Below are 18,856 nucleotides of genomic sequence, written 5' to 3'. Positions count from 1 at the left end.
TATAATGTTTTAATAAAAAGTTATGTAATGTTAGCCTAATGATAATTTTAAAAGATGAATAGCACATTAAAATATGTTGAGAATGCACAAGACTTCTCTGCTTACCTTCCCTATATATTAAAAATATAATCATATATTCAGAACACAGATGAAGGCAAAGAACAATATATACATTCAGAGACATCAAGTTATCCAAAGGAGCACGCAAATCCTGACACTGCCCTAATGTAAACAATTCCTTTCCCTTAGTTTTTGTTTTGTTTCAATTTTATATCATTCATTTTCCCCCTCTTACTACAGAGGAAACAGACTATAAATCAAGTAAATAACTTTCACATGATAGATTATGAAAAACATTTGATCTTTTGATCTTATGAAGCTACACAGCCAAAATGCTTTTATTTTCTGGCATTAGGCCCAGACTCCAAGTGTCATTCAAAGGAAACATTTTCATGATGTAGTGTTTGATATTTTACCTCTTTTTATAAATCTCTATTTTTTTTTTACTATTGCCTTCTTTTTTTACAGGCTTTCTTACAAATAGTAGCAGAAGCTGTTGTCAAAATGGAAAAAAAATGAAACCAGTTAAAACATTATTTCTTCAGGCTATCTCAGCTATAAAAGTTCCTGAGACATTATAAAAAAGAGAAAGAGACAGAGAGACAAAGAGAAAGAGTGTTAAAATTATATATCTAACAAAATCACTCACCTTTACTGCTGCTTTTATACCCGGTCCCTGAGCACAATGCCCGTCCACCATATCTGTGAATATCATGAATACTGTATAAACCCATGAAAACCACACCAGAATAAAATCTGTGCTAATGTTTCCACAGCATGACTGATCCAAGATTTTTAACTTTGCCAGGGCTAAGACCAGATAACAGAACACGTTTCCTTTTTCTTACAACTTCTGAAACTACAATTCATTTTTTATCCTCATAGAATGAAAAATTAAGGATATTTTCATTAGATTCAGCTCACTAATTGCTCTTTTAAATAGCATTTGTCTATAATACAATATAAAAAATGATGAGAGCACTATATGAATAGTCTGGTTAATAGCTATTTTAAACAATGTTTAGTAGTATTTTCCTCAGGAAATGGGCAAACTTCCTTTATATTATTGTGAAATGAAAACATGCCATACACCTAATGAGGCAGGAACAAAATATCACCTACAAGAAATTCTTAGTGTCCTTGCCATTCTGAGAATTTAGAAGCAGGTCACAGAGAGGTAGTAAGAGGATGCCACAGACATAAAAATGAGAAGCAAAAGACTGAAAATATTCTCAGAAATAATTAGTAAGTTATACAGAGTCATGGTAGAGCAAGTGAGTGTTCAGCCATCTGTGAATTGCTGAATGTTGAATTAATGGTCACTGAAACCTTGAGAGTAAGATCAAATTTTAAAACACTGAAAAAAAATTTTAATCCTTGTTTCTGCTTAATGTGAGCTCAACCTGCAACAGTGAACATCCTTGCAGGAAGCAGAAGGCACCCTTGGTAGGGATTTTAAAGAGAAGTTAGTAAATGATAGATGGTCTAGGGACAGGCCTTTAGGGACCAACACCACCAGTAGCAGCAGCAGCAGCAGAGGCAGCAGCAGCAGAGGCAGCAGCAGGAAGCTACCCATAGACCTGAAGTGTCAAGGAAGCCGACCGTGTCATTAGAGCTAGATGAGAACCAGAACCACAGAACTGAAGTTTTACCTGAGCTTTAGTCAAACTTGAATGGGTATAAGGCTGATGCCTTAAAAGAAGCGGGAGGCAAAATCTGAATGCTGACCTTAAACTCTCAGACCTTTCATCTGAGCCTCCCTATGGACAAGTCCAGTCGGAAGCCAGAGAGCAAGTGAGACTCAATAAGGCAATCTGCAGGAATCAATGTTTGAGAGACACAGAGTGATCCTGGAGAATAGAAGTTTAGGGAGTGAGGGAAGGAGGGCAATGGAAGGTGAGGTAGTACGGGTCAGAGTGAGAATAAAGACCTCCAGGCCAACAGTAATATTTAGGAACTATTAAGTATTTATACTATGAAACCTCTTGATTAATATATAAAAGAGACATTTTAGAACTGAATCCTACTCTGCTATATTCAACTTCAACGTTTAGCAATATTATGAAACCTATAGAATTAACCATAAATTTGATTGTAGGAATGAAATAATTATATCTAAGTTTGATCCATAATTAATAACATAATTAAATACTCATTAACTATAAAACTAAAAATAATTATTGGAAATTTTACGCATTTTAAGGTATATCTACATAATATATGTAATGTCCCAATAAATTTCATTATCTCCTTTTGTGTTTTTGTATATATTACATGCACATGAGATTTTAATTTAAACTATAAAATACTTGTGAATAATACCTTCACTGTGTTCCATTCCTTACAGCAGTCTCTTAGAAAGAATAGAGTTCATTCAAATTGACCTCTAGGGTCAAATGTTTCTTCAACTTGCACAAAGCAAGTGTGTTATCTTATGTAAGCATTAACATGGACCAAAAGATCATCGAATAGTAGATAAAATAGTTTCAAAGGGTCTAAAAGGTAGGGACAAGGACTAGTAATTTATTCTGCTAAAGATTGATGATGTTTGTAAAGCAAAAGAGATCTATTGATATATTTATTGATTTGATTTATTGGTTTGGAATTTTTTTCTACTCAAAGAGCATTCATGAATATGGCACCAATACAATCACAAAAAATGCAGTGTTTGCATCTTGGAGACCGACGCTCAGCAGGCAGCTGCAAGTGAAGGGACTTTAACGAAGAAGAATGATTTTTGCGGCAGAGATATATCACACAGCACTGCACTGCTCTGAGTCAATAATGATGACTAACCAGAATGAGATGCGAATTAGAGCCGAAAACAATGCCTATGTAGTGAGTAGTACAGGAGTGAATGAAAGAGAGTATGCAATCATAGTTTCGTTTTGTATTTTTCCTCAAACTCTAAAGTATTATGGAATTACAGTCACTGAATGGAAAGGAAGTCACACTTCCAAGCAAAATCATTATTAATGCATTTTAGTTTGAGTAAATATCTAAAAAACATGCACTTGTACTACAAAAGAATAAAGTAAAATACATTAAAATAATATAAAATATTAAGCCCCCAAATCATGATTAATATAAACTTGATTTTTATGTGTTCTTAGAGGCAAAAAGATGAACTGATTCTGGGTACCTAACTCTAGAAAAAGAGGTCAGAGGCAAAATACTGGATAGCTCATAGGGTCTCCCAGTGATCTAGTGAGCCAGGTTTGCAGGTCATGCAGCCAAAATCAAAGCCTGAATTATGTCGAACACATGCCAAACCAAAAGCACAGCTTTGTTGTAGGGGACTTGATAAGGCCTACTGGTGCCATGGAATCTGCTGCTCCTAGGAATGCAGCCACCTCTGATACTGGCCTCTGTGTCTTGCTGCAGTCAGTGTAACCACCTGTCACCAGAAAGAATTTTGTTATGTCAGTTCTCTTTAGGTCTATAGCTTCTGTTTCATAGTCAATGTATGACCAGCAAAACCTTGGCTGTACACTTTTACTTTATCTGGAAGAGAGGAAAGGTAAGGTTCTAGTGTATTTGACTTCTGAACATGAAGCTGATTATATCTCATTGGTTAGGGGATTCTCAATATAACTGCAAAAATCTTTCTAAATTCTAACTGTCTGTTCCCCCACAGCACACAAACCCCTTTTGTTACCCTTTCCACAAAGTCTGTAGCATCACTGACAGTCTAATCCATGTGTGTGACTGCCCAGTATATATTCCCATGCTCAATCCCTCTTGCAAGCTTTGCTTCCATTTCCATAGCATTGTGAGTTCATATTTCCATGATTAAATTAATCATATTTTCTCTCATACTTGCTATCCCTGAAAACTCAACGTCTTGAGAGAAAATTATCTGCACACACTTTGTTCCAGTTACGTTACTCAACATTATTTTTTGCAGACTAGAGCTACGAATTTTGAATTTATGCAAAAATTGCCTGTGGTTGTATGTATGTTAAAGTTTACAAGGCTGCTAAAATCTTAATTGCCTGAAAAGGAATGAGAGAAAATAAGACAAAGGAGAAGGCACCACTAAGACTACTATGCCCAAGAAGACAGTATTTTTATATTTCTATATAAAATATGCATTTACATTTTAAAACTATTGTCTATATTTTCCTTTCATTCACCTTTCATAGAATCAAATAATGGAAAAGGCACTTTGCCTTTACAGAATTTGAGGCAGTTATAAAAAATTAAAGTTTCCAAACACGACTGCCACATCCAAGAGAGGTTTTTGTTGCTGGTCAGCATTTTGTGGAATTACATTTATTCTGATTGCAGTAAAATTCCCTGGGTGTTCTCCTAGTGACAGTTGCTCTTTATCATGTGTTTATCCCTTCAAAACTTTACACTCACCCACCCACACACATGAACGTACAAACACATTGCTCTGTGGGCCTTTTTGCTGAGCGACACTGTTTTTTACATTCTGTCTGAAGAACTGACCATAATAATCCATATGTATTCATTCTATCAGAATGATTTGCAATTCTAGAGGTATGCAGCATTTTGATGGTTTTTATGGTTGAATTAGCTAAAGCATAAAATTTTGGTTGCAACATAAATCTTGTAAAGCTAAAGCTCCCTAAAATAAGGAAATGTTGATGATCAAGCCAAATTTCAAATAAGATGTTAAATAACTTCTGCTATAATAAATGCACAAACCAATAAATGAGATCCAAATACTCTCTTTCTCAAGACTGTTAGTATTTTTCAAAAGTAACTTTCCCGGAGCCTCACTCCTGGAATGAAACAATAGAAATGGTGAATTGTGAAGATGAATACTATGTTGTTCTATTCCCACCTATATGATAAATTTTTGAAAGGCAAAGATTCTAAGTATATTTTCTTAGTAATGAATAGGAGAACAACGTCATTGTTACTAATATTTCCTAGCTGAGATTGGCACTCACTGATTAATAGCCATGTATAATTTATTAGGCAAAATGATGGCTGACACATAGACACAAGAATAAGTGTTATGGATGAGATCAATTCTGTGAGATCTTTAGGTTGAAAAGCCCACATTTCTCTCACAGCGAAAAACTTAGGCTCTCTAGTGGGAACAAAATTCTAGTTAAAGATAAAGAAACTCAGTCAGCAGAAAGACTATCTCGTGAGTATGCTTTTCTTCTCTTTTATATTTAATTCCCTGGTATAAAAAAAGACACATTGAGTGCTTGGTAGGTTTATATATTTTTCTCTGCACCAGAAATATACTTTCTGTGCATTTAAACTTGTAAATGGAATGAAGACGCTACTGACCCAATGACCAAATTGCATTAAAAAAAAGTAAAGAGGTTATTTTTGTTGTTGTTTTGTTTGTTTTTTAACCAAGTGAGACATGACAAAATGTGGCCTCTAATTTTCAAGAATTCAAGGCCTCCTCTAGGTGTGGTGGTACAGGCCTACAGTCCCAGAACTGTGGGTGTTGAGGCAGAAGGATTACTGACAGTTTGAGGCCAGCCTGGGCCACAAAGTGATAACAAGGCCAGTCTGAACTGCCTAGTGAACCCTTTCTCAAAAGGACAAAAAAAAAAAAAAAAGTTCAAAGATCCTCAGTGAAAATAGAGTGAGAAAGAAACAATCCTTAGGAAGCAATTTATATTATTTTATTTTTCTTTGTAATATCTTCAGATAAATGGAAATTCTTGTTCATATTAAAGGGAAAAATAGTATATGGCATTTAAACTTTGGGGAAAGGACTGAAATCTTATTCTATTAACACAAGCAGAGAAGTGTCGGTTCTTTATCTTTTGAAAATTATTCTAAGAATGATATAAGGTACTTTAAGCCATAGAAGTATGTGTTTTTGTTTCTTTTTTGTTTTATGGTCTTTGAAGCGGTAACATATTAATATTCCAAAAAGGATACAACAACTTTTCCTTCCTTACTCTTAAAAAATACATAATCATGTTGCTCATAAAGATAAAATCTATATTTTGAGTATATTTACAAATACAGAAATTTTAAATTTATATGTTAGCATACTCTTATTTACAGTGTCTCAGAACCCCTGATTTATTTGAAGAAAATCATTTATCTGTCACCTGGAATTGCTAATAAAATTACATCAGAGATACTGAATTGAATAATGCTTGTAAAGGCAAAGGTTTTACAATCCCTGATGAAGCAGAGGCCGATCTGGGATTCCTATTGTTATTTTTTCAAATACTTATGTTCTTGGATATATCTTTGGGTTAGGTGCATTTCTTAAAACATCATATTTATTTTATTTTATTTTATTGGTTTTTTTCCGGTACCGGGCACCGAACTCACGACCCTGCGCTTGCCAGGCAGGCGCTTTTGCCGCTGAGCTAAATCCCCGGCCCCTCTTAAAACATCATGTTTAAAGAGCTTATTGGAGATACTCCTAAAACGTAACCACTTTTTACTCAAAATAGAAATATCACTTTATTATAGACCTAAAAAACAAAGTTAAGAAATAACAGACTTTACCTATAAAATAAAATTGTGTCATGATGCTGAATTTCAAAATATCTATGCTTTGGGCTTTAGACATTGTGGTGGATTAGCCAATGGTCAATTTGTAACATCCAGCTGAACTGAATCAGTATTGTGCTGAGTGTGGGGTGCCACCTGAGAACTGTTACCAACAATATAAGAGGAGAAGTGGAGGGGGACATGGTGTGCTGTTTATTCTCCTGGAGAAATTTCTTGCTCTGGCTTTCCTAACATGAACTTGGCGGTTCTCATCTTTGGAGGAGCTGGGGTCCTAGCTGTTGTGGGGGATGGCTGTGGTCCTTTTTGAGGGAACTCTCCCTCACCTTGAACATCATTTCCTGGCTCCAGTGCAGATCCCTCAGGCTGTTGGCACAGATCTCCACCCTACTGATGCAGACTTTCTGGCTTCTACCACTGACATTTGGAACTTCCCAGTGCAGATCTTTGATACAAACTTGTGTAAGACATTGTTGTAAGCTCTAGGCCTACAGCTGGATTCATGGAGGACATTGCTACAGGCTGTATGTCTTCAGCTGGATTTGTGGAGGACATTGTCATGGGATCCAAGCCCTCAGCTGGATTTTTGGGGTCTCTAGTGCATGAACAGATCTCCCACAGTCTTCTGAATTTGACTATTGGGTGAATATTATAAAATAATCCTACAAATTATGTGTCATGTATTAAGTCTATTTCCTTGTAAATCCTGATTACAACAGATATTGCATTTCTATAGTATTTATTCCCTCTTCTTGTAGAACACTAATTTTCAAAAATTATTAATGTTAAGCCTTCTGAACTTCTTAATTCTTTCCTTAATTCCTCTCTAATTTGTCTGTGTCAGTATGATCACTCATTATCCTGAGAACATTTATGCTGTATTGCTTTCTTTCCACTTTAGTGTGTATTAGAATTTTCAACACAAACAAACACAAAATATTAGAGCTCTCCTAGACTGGTATATTGGCCAGTTTTTCTTTTGCTGCACCAATACTCACCATTTATAAGAAGAGAAATTTATTTGGCTTATGGCTTCCCAGGATTGAGTACATTGTATACTGGCTTTAAAGTAGAAATTTCAGGGAATAGGCCATGGCCGCAGAATGCGGCTAACCTCATGGGAGCTTGAATAATAGTAGGGAATTAGTGTCAGAAACAAAGGGATAGGGACCAGATATAGACACCAAGCTCAAACTTTCATGACTCACTCAGACATACCCAAATGTATGTTTATCTGATCCCCTGCATGGCTCCAAGTCCAATGAACTTGACAGTTAAACTTAACTATCACACCCATACGATGTCCAAACAAGGGAGCAGTGAAAAATTGCTCTAGGGAAAATTACTTCTCAATAGTTCTTTAAAATTCTTTCAATATAAACAAACTGATGAGGATTGAAAAATTAGATTAGAAAAATGCATTTTATCTTATTTAATATTACTCTTTAACAGTGTGTAGTGTAGCATTTATAATGTGTCTCAGAAAACTTGCATCATGAGAATTTTTTGGAGTTTCTTATACCTATCTTTGACAAAGATTGAAAATGATGTCATCTGGAAAGACTGGTTTCAATTTGAGAAATTAACTCAGAACTGAATTTTTAGGTAGACATTTCTTTTTTTTTTTTGTTTGTTTTTCTCCGGTACCAGGAACCGAACTCACGACCTTGCGCTTGCCAGGCAGGTGCTTTTGCCGCTGAGCTAAATCCCCAGCCCCTTTAGGTAGACATTTCAACAAAATACAAATTTTATATCTAGGATTCTTTGAAAGAAGGGATTAAAGGACTTAGATTGTGATTTTAGCCAAGTAAAACCAAAAGATTTAGTAAAAAGCCTTAAAAGTTCTTTGAGACTTTCTTAGTATATTTGAATGGCCTGGGAAATAGACATTGTGTTATGATTTCAATGCTAAAAACAATTTTTAAATATGGATGAATGTGCAACCTAACTTTCCAGTTAGTTTGAGCTTTTGAAATTATATTGTCATTGAAGAAAAAGCTTAAAGATTTATACTAATCATAGGGTCTGATTTTCTCTTCTGTTACATTATGTGCCCTTTTTTACATTTCCTCTTTTATGATTGGTATTTTTTCATTGCAGTACTTATTTTAAAGGGAATGATATTTATGATACAAATATAAAGTAGCATGAATACCTTTTACTATCAAATGTTTCTATTTTACAGGAAAAACTTACTAAAATATTTTTGGAGAGAAAGTGCAAAAAAATACATGTCAATATTTATAGTAATATTTGCAATAGAATTGCAAAAAATAGAAATAGCAAGTCAGCACATCTGCTTTATGTAATTTAAATTAGAGAAACATTTAGCCGTATTTGATATGCTCCCCTTCTAAATTTTACAAATGATATCTTCATGTTCTTGTTTCTATTGCAATCTTGACTGAACAACTCTTTGTTGTTATAAAAGATGCTGTAGTAGTTTGAGAACAATTCCAGCATGACTTAGCATAGAACCTTCATTCAAACAGATTAATGTTTATAGGGCAGCTTGAACATGATTAAGTCTAAGCTTTAATTTTTTAGCACTAATGAAGCCAGAGTAAATTCAAATTGGATTCTTTTCACTGTGCTAAGTATGTGCTCAAATCTTTTAATGGTGACCAGAATGTCAATATTTATAGTAATATTGCTATAATTATTTCCAGAGCATTAATATTTCATTAGTGTGAATCCTGTCAGATGGCTACTAGGGAAGTGGTCCTTCAATATTATATTAAAACTTATTTAACTGCATGACTTGTTCACATCTTAGGACAACGCTGTCAGTGATCTACAACTGGGATAGCTTAAAAAACAGAAATTTTTTTAAAGTTCTGGAACCTAGAAATACGTATTAAAGGTGTAATAAAGCTTGGTTCTCCTGTGGCTATAAGAACAAGTCCTTCTCTGAGCATCTGATGATTTGCTGGCAATCTTCTGCATTCATTGGCTTGTAGAGGCATCACTTCTTTGTCTGTGTTCACTATTCCGATGCTGCCTCTTCACAGAGGTTTCTCTCTCAGAGCTGCTGTCTTTAGGTGTATTTCTCCAATCTTGCATTCTTACATCTGGTAATCTGAGCAACTTCATTGAAGATAACAATATGTAAAATAACAACTGTTGTTAATTCCTATCATTTTGTTTTGAAATCCTGCATTGTTTTTCTTGGTTTTGTATTGTTTTGTTTTGGTCTTCATTGTTGTTATTTTGTTATTGCTTTTTTTCTCTTTAAAATAAAAAGAAATAATCACATTTTTCTTATTGGCTTAGGCAGGAAGTAAACTTGAGGACCTCTGTAAAACACTCCTTTCCATGGTCATATTCTGAGTTTTTGCAATGTAAGAGGCCAACACTTGGCTTTGAAAGACATGATTGAACTCATAATAGATAGTGACTGTTCAGAATTACAATCATTTATGTAGTTTCAAATAGAAAATTAAACTGAATTATCCACTTTACTTGTTGATTGACATTTTTGCTATGGAATTTTTAAACTGTTGTAAACTGCAATTTGTAAATGTTTTAAAATACACTTATATTCTAATATATTTCCAGTCATTTAACTCTTAGGGTTTATGCATGTCTGATACTTCTAGTTGTGCATTAAAACTCAAATCCACTTTTCTTAATCTCTTGTGTTATATTAGTCTTCTTTCACTCCTCTCTAATATCTCTACACACATTTTAGTAGAATTTTAGAACTTTAATATGGATTGTCTATTTTTATAAGGCAGTGGTTCACAGCTTTGGATGCCCTTGTGAAAAAGGAAATGTAGAGATTTAGTCAAAGGTTCATGGTTTCTGTTTTAATGAAAAGTTATAAGACACTGAGGAAGAAGTTAGCCTGAAGTTGATTGTGTTGTTAGTTTTATGTGCCAGTTTTGCCTCAGGGAGCTTGGGATATTTTGGCTTACAAATTACTTTGGAATAATTTGGTCAAGAAGGTTGAGATATTTAGAAGAAAAACATCAAGATTTTATTCCTTTCTAGGAAAATAACTTTGTTTATAAATGGAGAATGTACATAAAAGACAACTTTAGATTAATTTTTAACCATGTTTTCAGCTCTTTATGATAAAACAGATGTTCTATAGAGACTGTCATACAGCGAGTCAGTACCTCCTTGTTCCACTTCATGAGCATAAATCATCAAGCCCTTCACATTTTATAATTTTTGTCTTCATTGGTATCCTTTTTCTAGTTCAAAATTGTGTTATTATTCTTCAAAACAACAACCATATTTTTAAAATTAGGAAAGTTACAAATACTCAGCATCATACATTTTTTTATTGAAACTAGATATAATTTTAAAGTATTAATCTGATATTATTACTCTTTGCTTAAAAATATCTATGGCTTTTCATCATTCTGAACAAAATAGGCTGTATAATATGTCAAACAGGAATAACCATGTCATAATTCATGATAGGCAGAATTTTGAAGATTTTGCTTTTAGTTTTTGGATGTTTCTTCTCCCTCAAGTCCAGCCTCTAGAAATGCTTTTGTTCCTTTCATTCACACTATCCTTGCTCTCCAATATGTTAATTTTCTGTTGTGCGTCCTTCTGCCCTCTTGCAACGTTTTGATTCAGTTTGAAATTTAAGAGGAACCCAAACTGAAAATATTGCCATGTTACTTATTTGGTCGGTTTCCAGCAATGTTGGCAGAACACTAATATTACATAGGAAAAAAGAACAAACTTGTGCTTTAAAATTAAGGATATTCTAAGGACAAAAATCTGGTAAGTCAGTGAGATTTTATTTGTAAATATGAACACTTGTCATGACTGTAGTCATACATAGCTATATAAAATGTCATGCATTGAAATAGATATATAAATGTTGAAGAATATTCAATGACGCTTCATGATATACTGAATAGTAATAAAAATTTATAGGCTAAAACTCTTTTTAAAAATGCAAATATTTTGTTTTATAAAATATCAGTTTTTGGCTTATGCACTTATTACATTTGTCTATGTTTTGATGTTCTCATTTACAATATTAAATTTGAGTATATTGTAGAATCTATCTGACCATATAATTTTTTTTTCTTTTAATTCTGGGAATCAAACTTAAGACCTTGTACTTGCTGGGCAGGTGTTGTACTGCTGAGCTATATCCCCAGTCCTGGCCATATAATCTTGAATGTGTTTGAAAATTAGATGACCTCATTCTAGAACTAATGCAATCTGGGTCAAATTATACGTAAGACATCAAATGAAAGTAATGGTTTGTAAGTAAATATAGGATTATTGCTTCATTCTTATAAATCTAGCATATCTGTGTGAACCTGACATCTATCTACCTTAAATATATTTCAGTAAACATCCCCTAAAAGGCCATGCATGAATGAGGTCTATCTAGTTTGTAACTAGGTCAGTAAACAAAATTCTCAGAAAAATCAATACAGTGTGTAGATCCCCTCCAATGCTTTGCACATCATTTTCTTTCATTAAAAAACCCACTGATATAGGGAGGAGATAAATATCAAAACATGTAATTAAGATGTCAGGATTCTGGTGTCTGTTAGGTCTGTCAGAATCATCTATAGTGGCTTTGAAAGAATAGGAATGTGTCTGGAGAACTGAGATGTAAAGGATGGTTCAGTCTGAGTAGAGTAAAGGCTATTGTTTGAAAATTTGCTCCTTCTAAGACTGGGTTACAATGCAGTTGTTATGGTGATGGTATGAAGAGGTAAAACCTGTAAATATGGCTTGGTCATGGGAGTTCCATACTCTCCACAGCTCTCTGTTCCACATGGGATGACACAGCAAAAACATCCTCCCTGATGATCACTTTGATACTGGACTTCTAGTCTCTAGAAGTGTAAGCCAAGAAATTTGTTTTCATTTTAACTTACCTGGTCTCAAGTATCTCTCATAGCAGCTCAAACGTGACTAAAACAGTTGGACAGTTATCACACAGAGAATGTTAGGATTGATTTGCTAAAACTCTAGACTGGAGATTGAGTAAGTGTATTACACACTAAAATAAGTTTGCTATTGTTTTATGCACTAAGCTAATGGTTCAGCATAAAGAATTTTTTTCTTTAACAAAACATACACTCTCTGGTGTTGAGAATTTAGAGACTTTACAGATTTGTACTCATTACATTGAAGATAAGGGTGAGGCATCAATTGTTTTTAATGTTTTTCAAATGTTTCTGATTATAGAGTTTAAAAAACACATTTTAGAGAATGAAATTAATATCTATTTTGAAAGAAGAGGAAGGAAAACATTTTATTGGCCATAAATTCTAGTGACAAGCCAGCCATGACGGCACATGCCTGTAATCTCAGCGCTCTGGAGGGTGAGGCAGCCAGATTGCTATGAGTTTGAGGCCAACCTGGACTACATAAGTGATTTCAAGGCCAGCATGCTTTACAAAGTGGGACCCTGCCCCTAAAAAGATTGTAGTCACAATATCAATGACACAATAGCATATGTGTATGCAGTGTTATTGCATTGATTTGTACCCAAAATCCTGTGTTTTAAAATATTGAAATAATTCACTTTATAGTACACTCCTAAGAAAATAGCATTTTTGCCCATGTTTCCAAATAATATGAATTATCTGATTGATATAAAACATATGAGTGACACAAAGTGTTATAAAATAGTGCCAGTGATATTGTTTTAAAGAATATTGGAGAAATACCAGTCTGTAACTGGGTTTCATTTTTATTTAATATCCTCTATCTAAAGCATTTACATTTATAATTGGTATATAAATGTCCATGAAAACTAAAATATTCATAAGGCAAGGAAAAAGTTTTATGAAGAACAAGAAATTTGATGGATGCTTCCATAAAAATGAATTGTCTACATTAAAAAGTGACAAGTTTTATATCTGTTCATAATGGTGATCTCTTACTAGCTGTAAAGCAGTTAGCAATATATAAAACTTTGATGATAAAAAGATTCATCATACTTTATTGCATTTTAGAAAGCTATAGTGCTCATTATTATTTTTATTCATATATTTCCCTTCTTTGTATTTTTAATATAAAAGTAATCGTGTATATTTAAAATCCGTATAAATTATCAGCCTTTGAGTTTTTCTTCTTTGATCAGAAAGTAAATCATAAAGCAGGGATTTGTGATAGTTTCAGTGGATGTTGTTATCATTATCCATTCCTATGCAAAATGCATAAAATTTGAAAAATATCCCCCAGATATGAAGTTCTCAAATATTATCATTATTTAGATAGAAAGTTACTAAAGTGGTGGTGTTTATCATTGTATTTAATAATTTCCTTCATTATATTTTTCAATAATTTTCAAATACCATATTTTCTGTAAGATTGCCTAAAATCTTTAGAAATTGTATTTGAAATATAGATGAGATGCCCCTCATAATGTATACATATATATGCATATTAAACATGAAGTACCATATTTCTTTTCAATAATTACTTATTATTAAAAGTTGCTTGAGACACTGAGTTTTTTACTTTAATTCTTTTACCAAGAAAGCAGTTGTGCAATGTATTGAGTTATTAAATTTAATAGAAGTCATTCACTTGTTTGCTCTTAAATTTGTAGACTTCAGTTTGAAAAAGGACTTATTAGACCCAAACTTCTGCAATACAAAATATTTGAGGTAGATCTTAAAAGACTGAATCTAGAGCAGATCTGAGTTGAAATTCATAGAAATTACATAATTAATTCAAATGATTGGTGAATAAAGAGTTAAGTACAGTTTTGCATTCCCAAATGTTCTATAATACAAAATGAAGAAAAGGATGAATTTTCACTGGGATCATTTCTCAAGTTTGGATGAAATACATATATAATAAATAAGTTCTGCCCAAAGTATGCACATAGACGTAAGCAAGAAAATCCACTGGTGAAGGCTCTAGATTAGAGGCAGCCACTGTCTAACTTCTTGGGATGGAATCAGATGGCAGTGAGCTTCATTGCGAACCTTCACTTTCAGATGCGGCACGAATGATAGAGATAACAGTTCTGCATTTCTGATTTTAGTCTCATGTGTAACAGTTCAAAGATGACAGCACATGAAAGGGACTTCGGTGCAGTGTAGCTCAGGTGCTCTTCTTAAGTGGAAGGCACTTTTGGCCCAAGACTATACAGGGAATATGAAGCAATAATAATAAAGCTGAGGTAAAAAGTTGTATCTTAGCAGAGGCCGGTGATATCTCCTCCTGTGTGACCCTATACATATAACAGGTTTCTCCTTTCAGTCTTTCCGAATTTTGGGAGATCATTTTATTAGAATCCATCGCTATAATTACTTATTGCTTTTAGACTATGAAAACTACTTTAAAAACTCCTTGTCCATACTTCTCTTGAGTACAATGAATATAAGAGGATGTAAAATAAAAGCTACCCAAATTGTTTCTGCTACAGGCAACTTTATTCCTTCTCTTTTATAAGTTTTCTTGAATATATATAAAAACTTAAATATGTATTCATCATATATATGTATGAGCACACACCATGTAGGTTATTTGGAAATATTTAGTGCATACCTGATCGGGATGTACACAAAAGACATTTAGCAAACATTTTCATGAATCTCTTTTCTCATAACTGAATGGCACTCACAACAAGCACTCAAATCTGAGCACTCAGAATACATGTTCTATTCTTCAAAATGCAAAAATGTTGACAATTTTGACTACACCTTCAGTAGAAATTATCACATTATACGGAATAGCATAGTCCTCATTCCTCTTGCTCAGCCCTTTAACATTTTATTATATAGTTTCATGTCTTTCCTCCAATTAAACCTCTCCAGTGACTTCTAATTGTGCTTTGAATATCCTTCTCCAAAGGTCCTTATTCATCTCCATGATGTCCTGGTCTGCCTACGTGACCACAGTTTATACCTTGTTCATCTCTATGCAGTGGTTGCAGTCATTCCCTTTTTTCACTGGTACGTGTTTTCCATACATGCAAACACATTCAGTGCATCTTGAGAATCTGGTACATGTGCATAGCTCATCTTAATTCTTTTCACTTCCGCTTCCACTCTCTTCCCTCCCATGTTCCCCATTCCTAGATCTCCTTTCCGTCTCCACAAGCTATCTTCTGTCATCTATTCCATCATCTCTTTTTAAATTTGATGTTTAAACTACTGGCTTTCTTTTTTATTTTTAAAAACACTTATTGCTACATGCTTAGAATATGCAAGGATTATATTTATCATGAGGAGCTAGCACATACATTTAACGTACCTTAATTGTTTTTACTTCAACACCCATCTACATAACTTTTGCAACATTTAACTTCTGTGTCTCATTTATTTTACTAATGGTTTCAAGATCAAGGGGCATTCATTTTTCATAAATCCCTCAAATTTATGTTCCATTATGGCTGAGGAGTACTTCATTGTGCATACGTACTGCACTTGTGGCTATATTCCAAGACTTTTCTTACCTCACTGACTTTTCATTTACTGTTAATGCCCCATGAGATTGTCAGGAATATTCATATTTCATTCAAGAACTAGATATTGCCTGAGTATACTGCATAAGGTAATCTCCTCACCCACATTATACACATAGGCACCCACACTACACTTTCTCCAACCGCATAATATAATATTTTTTCATAGCATTTTTACTAAAACTACATTTTTTATTTATTTATTTATTTTTTTGTTTTTGTTTTTTTGGTTTTTCTCTGGTACCAGGAACCGAACTCATGACCTTGCGCTTGCCAGGCAGGTGCTTTGCCGCTGAGCTAAATCCCCAGCACCATAAAACTACATTTATTTAATTGCTAAAGCTAAGGTATAAAACAGTAATTATTAAAGGCTAATAAAGTGTCTAGATATGTTTTCTTTTTCCATTTGATAATAAAGGAGGTATCTAAACAGAAATTGGTATTAGGAATCCTTTGTGTCAGTGACTGCAGATAGTTCCACGTGCTCAAGTTACACATTGCAAGGCAGTGACTATGGGTCTGGAGCTCAGTGTGGAACTGGAGTGGTAATGTGATTTCACATGGACCACCAGGGGTTTTACATGCTTTATTAAGATGTTTGATTCTGAACTTCTAGGCAAAAGGAAAAATAAAAAATTTAAACTGTGGAATGACATATTCAATTATATAAATGGGGAGGGATATGCGGAACAAAATAAGATTAAGAGTTTAATATGCTACTCTTTGTGGTGCATTGACAGTGGGTGGTCAATCTGTAATCGCCAGCTGAACTGAGTCGGCATAGTGCTGGGTGTAGGAGGCCCTCCTGAGGATTGTTGCCAGCAGCATAAGAGGCAGGACTGGAGAAAAACAAGTGAACGTGTTGGGAAATTTTAGGGAGCTATTTATTTTCCTGGAGGAGTTTGTCATGCTGGCTTTCCTAATGAACTTCTCTGTTGTCACTGGAGGAAGACCTCAGGACTTTGTTTTCCCTGAGAACTGTTACAGTTTACTTTGAGGAAGCTCTGGTCCTCACTTTGAGCATCAATTCCTGGTTCAGCGGGGGAAGATGGTGCATTGTTCAGTCTCCTGGAGAAGCTTGTTGCATTGGCTTTCCTGATTGGAACTCGGCTTTCCTGATTGGAACTCGGCTTTCCTGATTGGAACTTGGCTTTCCTGATTGGAACTTGGCTTTCCTGATGGGACCTTGGGTTTCCTCATCATCACAGGAGCTGGGGACCTCACTGTTGCTGAGGATGGCTGTGGTAATTATCAGGGGAGCTCTGGTTCTTACTTTGAGCATTACTTCCTGACTCCTGTACAGATCTCTCAGCCTGCTAGCACAGATCCTTCATCCAACTGGCACAGACTTGCTAGCTTCTACCACTGACCTTTGGGGCTTCCCAGTGCAGATCTGCGAAACAAGCTTGGATGAGATATTGTCATGGGCTCTTGGCCTCCAGTTGGACTCGTAGGAGAAACTGTGACTCTTAGTCAAAAGCTGAACTCATGCAAGACATTGTCATAGGATGTAGGCCCTAAGCTGGATTCTTTGGTCTTTAGTGTGTGGACAGATTTCCTGCACTCTGTTTTTATATGTGATTCTTTTAGTGACTGTTATAAATAATTTTATAAAACATGTGTCCTGTATTATATGATTTGCCTTGCAAAACCCCAAACTACACTATTTTAAGAATTTTCATTCGTTCATTAAATAGTTGTTACTTGAGCACTGTTTTAGACACTGGCTTTATAGCAGTCACAAAACAAAACTCTCACCCAAGTAAAGCTCACATTCCAGTGGAATACACAGAAAAAGAACAGATTTACAAATAAATGGAAATAAAATATTATGAAGTGGTAAATGTTACAATGAAAAAGGACCAAGAAGATACAAAATAAATATATTGTTCTTGTAATAAGACATTCCAAGGCATATATTTGAATAGAGTTATAAATCTACTATGAGAGAAAGTCATGAAAATATACTGAAGAATTTTCATATATCATGCATCCTATTTCTCAAACATATTGATCTAAGGAACTCTTACAAGTGTCAAGATATCCATGACCTTTTCTTTATGTCAATTATACTTATGTTTGTGTCTATATCCGTTCATCACTTCTTTATTAAAACATATTGTAAATACTTAATTCATTTAAAATAACATATTTTATAGAAGAGTAGATATATTTTCCAAAACCAAAAACATAATTTTCTTAAATTCAGGCAGAACGGAAGCATCCAGTTCTCACGTTTTCTCCTGTAATTCATTTATTGCAATGTGTTGCTTTGTTTTGAGTATAACAAAGAAAATACAGACCAATACATGTAAATGGAAAATATATTTCTAAAATGTTTGTAAATAATTTTGGACATTATTCTTAGTTGATAAAGCTACACCAAAACTTATGAGGAGCAGTTTTTTAAAGGGTTATTTTAATGTGAAATCTCTTGATATGTTTTGTTCTTTGAATGGATAGTTCTCCATATATATAATTTTGTACCATCGTATATTGCTTTTTAGGAAAATATTGATGTACTGACTTCTAATGTTGATGCATTACTTTATAAGATACACATACAATTATACCACCAATCTCATAGAAAATGTCTGAAAAATGGAAAGTGATCAATATCACAGTTTCAAAAAATTTGTGTATTTGAAATAAAAACTCTAAACTGTAAGTAAAGTGAGAGCCTGATTCACATTTGTTTTAATGTTGTGAAAGTAGTTGTGTACCTACTTGTAAGTATCCATAGTTTTAGATAGATGCATGGTAAAAGCCCGTAATCTCAGCACCCTAGGATACTGAGGCAGGAAGAAGCTAAGTTCCTACCGAGCCCAGGCAGTAGAGGAGTTAGTTTCACAAACAACTCAAACAAAGCCTCATTTGTTGTTCTTGAGATTATCATTGCACTTTAGGATA

This window comes from Chinchilla lanigera, unplaced genomic scaffold (genome assembly GCF_000276665.1).
Source record: "Chinchilla lanigera isolate Chin_1 unplaced genomic scaffold, ChiLan1.0 scaffold00006, whole genome shotgun sequence".
Taxonomy (NCBI): domain Eukaryota; kingdom Metazoa; phylum Chordata; class Mammalia; order Rodentia; family Chinchillidae; genus Chinchilla; species Chinchilla lanigera.
Note: the sequence above shows the minus strand (reverse complement) of the source record.